This window comes from Nelumbo lutea, chromosome 4, assembly GCF_056320005.1.
Source record: "Nelumbo lutea isolate HS-2025 chromosome 4, American lotus-T2T, whole genome shotgun sequence".
Lineage (NCBI taxonomy): Eukaryota > Viridiplantae > Streptophyta > Magnoliopsida > Proteales > Nelumbonaceae > Nelumbo > Nelumbo lutea.
In genome coordinates, this window is record NC_142687.1 from 85,283,149 (window position 1) to 85,288,263 (window position 5,115).

The window sequence follows — 5,115 nt, forward strand, 5'->3', positions numbered from 1 at the left end:
GCTCCTTACTAGATAATGGTCTTCAGTATAACAGTTTCCAATTTTTTAAAAGTTAACACAACGTTTTTGCCTGGTCTATAGAAACATACCAGGGATAGACCCGAGCCATCTTGGATATGCAACCACAAGAAACACACAGGGAAGTACAATGCCTCACAGGTCGATTTGTCATGCTCAACAAATTCATGTCAAAATCCAATAACTAATGCTTCTCAATCTTCAATGCCCTCAAACAAATGAAAGATTCTCAATGGACCAAAGAGTGTGTGCAAGCCTTCCCCCAGTTGAAATAGTTTTTGAGTTTGTCAACCTTGTTGACAAAGCCAAGCTCAGGAGACCAATTGGTAAGGGACAATAGGAATCGTCAAGCTTTGCAGTATCAAATTCCATGGAAGATGAGAAGTTGCGAAAAACAAATAAACACATCCAAAAAAATAAGATGAATAAGGAGAATAGGAAGATCAAGTATAGTCAGAGGAAGATGATGAAATTCATGGTTATGGTGATGTTTCACAGATTGGCTTAGATGAGGTTGTTGTTGTTGTTGTTGTTGGAGAAGACAATGGGAAATATAAGAGAGTTTGGGATAACTAATCCTCTTTGTGATTGTTCTTTTTGTCTTCATAGGAGGTTGGTTTATGGCACTTGTAGTTACCATAATGTGGCATCTACTGGTAAAATCAGTTGATGCTCTGAGGATAACATCACAGATGTTTGAATACCTAAATTGCAATGTGAAGGGCCGTGGGTGAAGAAGTGTCATGCATGTAACCTACTGTAGGTTGATGACTCCAAGAAAACTGTCTTGGTAGGCTCCTTACTAGATAATGGTCTCCGAGATAACTTTTTCAATTTATAGAAGTTAACGCTAAAACTTTTGCCTGGTCTATAGTAAAGATGCCAAGAATTCACCTAGGCCATCATGGATATGCAACCACCACAGACACACAAGGAAGTACAATGCCTCATAAGTCAAATTGTCGAGCTCAGCATATTCATGTCAAAGTCCAGGGCTGTTACTTATCAAACTTCAAGACCCTCAAACAAATGAAAGATTCCAACTAGACCAAATAGTGTGAGCAGTCCTTCCAACATTTGAAACGGTATTTAAGTGTTTTGACCTATTGACAAAGCCAAGCCTGGAAGACCAATTGATAAGGAGCAATAGGTACCGTCATGCTTGGCAATATCAAATACCATGGAAGATGAGAAGTTGAGAAGAGCAGATAAACACGTATAGAAAAGATATGACGAACAAGGAGATTAGGAAAATCAAGTAGAGCCGGAGGAAGATGATGAAATACATGGGTATGGTGACATTTCACAGATTGGCTTAGATAAGGTTATTGTCGTTATTTGAGAGAAAACAATGGGACAAAATTACAAGAGAACTTGGCATACATGATCCTCTTTGTGATTGTTATTTTTGGCTTCATATGAGGTAAGTTTATGCACTTGTAGTTACAATAATGTGGTGTCTCCTTGTTAAATCAATTGATGCTATGAGGACAACACCACAGATGTCTAAATACTTTGCAATGTAAAGGGCCAAGGGAGAAGAAGCATCCTATACATAACCTATTAGAGGATGGTAATTTCGAAAAACCATCCAGGTAAGCTCCCTGCTAGATAATGGTCTTCGGGATAACATTTTCCAATTTCTAAAAGTTAATGCCAATGCTTTTGCCTGGTCTACAGTAAACATGCCAGGGAATGACCCAGGCCATCTTGGATATACAACTTCCATGGACATACAAAGAACTGAAATGCCTCACAAGTTGAGTTGTCGTGCTAAGAAGATTCATGTTGAAGTTCACTGGCCACTACTTCTCATTCTTCAAAGCCTTCAAATAAATGAAAGATTCTTAGTGGATTGAAGAGTATGAACAGGCTCTCAATAGTTAAAATAGTATCTAATCTTATCAGCCAGTTGACAAAGCCAAGCCTGGGAGACCAATTGGTAAGGGGCAATGGGTATCGTTAAGTTTTGTAATATAAAACTCTATGGAAGTGCGATCCTCATAGGTCAAATTGTCATGCTCAATATATTCATGTCAAAATCCAAGGGTCGTTGCTTCTCAATCTTCAAGGCCTTCAAACAAATGAAAGATTCCTATCAGACCGAAGAGTGTAAGCAGGCTTCCAATAGTTGTAATAGTATATGAGATTGTCGACCCTATTGACAAAGCCAAGCCTAGGAGACCAATTGGTTAGTGGTAGTAGGTATTGTAAAGCTTTGTAGTGTCAAATTCCCTGGAAGATGAGAAGTTGCAAATAACAAACGAACATGTCCAAAATGAATAAAGAGATCAGGATGATCAAGCATAGTCAAAGGAAGATAATGAAATTCATGGTTGTGATGATATTTCACAAGTTGGCTTAGATGAGGTTGTTGTTGTTTGAGAAAAAACAATGGGAAAATTACAAGAGAGCTTAGGATACATGATCCTCTTTGTGATTGTTCGTTTTAGGTTTATAGGAGGTCGAGTTATGGCACTTGCAATTAACATAATTTGGTGTTTACTGGTAAATTCAATTGATGATTTGAGGACAATTCCATAAATGTCTGAATATTTAAATTGGATTGTAAAGGGCCATAGGGGAAAAGCGTCCTTTATATAACCTACCAGAGGATGGTGACTCCAAGAAAACCTTCATGCTAGGCTTCCTACTAAATAATGGTCTCCAGGATAACATTTTTCAATTTCTAAAAGTTAACAATAATGTTTTTGCCTAGTTTATATAACCTACCAGAGGATGGTGACTCCGAGAAAACCTTCATGCTAAGCTTCCTACTAAATAATGGTCTCCAGGATAACATTTTTCAATTTCTAAAAGTTAACAATAATGTTTTTGCCTAGTTTACAATAAACATGCCAGGGATTGACCTAGGCCATCTTGGATATGCAACCACCACGGACACAAAAGGAAATACGATACCTCACATGTTGAATTGTCAAGCTCAACATATTCATGTCAAAGTCCAAGGGCCACTATTTCTCAATCCTCAAGAACCTTAAACAAATAAAGTTTCCTAATGGACCAAAGAGTGTGAGTAGGCCTCCAATAGTTGAAATAGTATCTAAGCTTGTTGACCATGTTGACAAAGCCAAGCCCGGGAAACCAATTGGTTAGCGACAATAGGAATCATAAAACTTTTTTAGTATCAAATTTCATATAAGATAAGAAGTTTCAAAGAATATATAAACACATCCAGAAAAAATATAAGATGAACAAGGAGAACAGGAATATGAAATTCATGGTTATAGTGATGTTTCACAAGTTGGCATGGATGAAGATGTTGTTGTTGTTGGAGAGAACAATGGGACAAAACTACAAGTGAGCTTGGGATACCTGATCCTCTTTGTGCTTGTTCTTTATGGCTTCATAAGAGGTCAGTTTATGGCACATGTACTTACCATACTATGTTGTCTACTGATAAAATCAGTTGATGATTTAAAGACAACACAACATATGTCTAAATTCTTAAATTGTAATGTAAAGGGCCATGGAGGAAGAAACATCCTATACGTAACCTATCGTAGGATTGTGACTTTGAGAAAACCATCCTGCTTGCTCCCTACTAGATAATGGTCTTTGGGATAACATTTTCCAATTTATAAAAATTAACGACAAATCTTTTGTCTAATCTATAGTAAACATGCTAGGGATTGAACCGGGCCATCATGGATATATGACCACCATGGACATACAAGGAAGTACAATTCCTTATGAGTCAAATTCCAATCAGTCAGCGATAGTAGGTATCATCAAGTTTTGTAGTATCAAATTCCATGGAAGATGAGAAGTTACAAAGAATTGATGAACATGCCTAGAAATGATAAGATGGATAATAAAACATGAATATTAATTATAGCTGGAGGATGATGATGATAAAATTCATGGTTATGGTGATGTTTCACAGATTGGTTTTGATGAGGTTGTTGTTATTATTGGAGAAAACAATTGGACAAAATTACAGGAGGGCTTGGGATACCTGATCCTCTTTGTTATTATTCTTTTTGGCTTGATAGGAAGCCGGTTTATGGCAATTGTAGTTACGATAATATGGTATCTACAGGAAGAATCAGTTTTTGCTCCAAGGACAACACTACAGATGTCTAAATACTTAAGTTGGAATGTGAAGGGCCATGGGGGAACAAGCGTCCTTTATGTAACCTATTAGAGGATGGAGACTCCAAAAAAACTTACTAGGTAGGCTCCCTACAGATAATGGCCACCGAGATAACATTTTCCAAATTCTAAAAGTTAACACTAACGTTTTTGCCTGGTCTATAGAAAACAAGCTAGGGATTGACCCAGGCCATCTTAGATATGTATCGACCACGAATCATAAAGAAATGGGATGCCTTAAAAGTCAAATTATCGTGCACAACATATTATGTTAAAGTCCATGGGCCACTACTACTCAATTTTCAAGGCCCTCAAACAAATGGAAGATTCCTAGTGGATTAAAGAGTGTGAGCAGGCCTCTAATAGTTGAAACAATACCTGAGCTTGTTGACCCTATTGACAAAGCCAAGCTCGGGAAACCAATTGGTTGGCTATAGTAAGTATCATTAAGCTTTTTACTATCAAATTCCATGGATGATAAAAAGTTGAAAAGAACAAATAAACACATTCAGAAAATATAAGAAGAACAAGGAGAACATGATTATCAATTTGATCCCGGAGGAAGATGAAATTCATGGTTATAGTGATGTTTTACAGATTGGTTTAGATGAGTTTGTTGTCATTGTTGGAAAAAACAATGGGACAAAATTACAGGAGAGCTTGGGATACCTAATCCTCTTTGTGATAATTCTTTTTGGCTTTTTAGGAGGTCGTTTATGTCACTTGTAGTTACGATAATGTGGTATCTACCTGTTAAATCAGTTGATGCTCTAAGGGCAACACCATAGATGTCTGAATACTTAAATTGCAATGTGATGAACCATGGGGAAAGAAGCGCCTTGTACGTAACCAATTGTAGGGTGGTGACTTTGAGAAAACCATCATATTGGCTCCCTACTAAATAAAGGTAACATTTTCCAATTTCTAAAAGTCAATGCTAACATTTTTCCCTTGTCTATAGTAAACATGCCTGGGATTGAC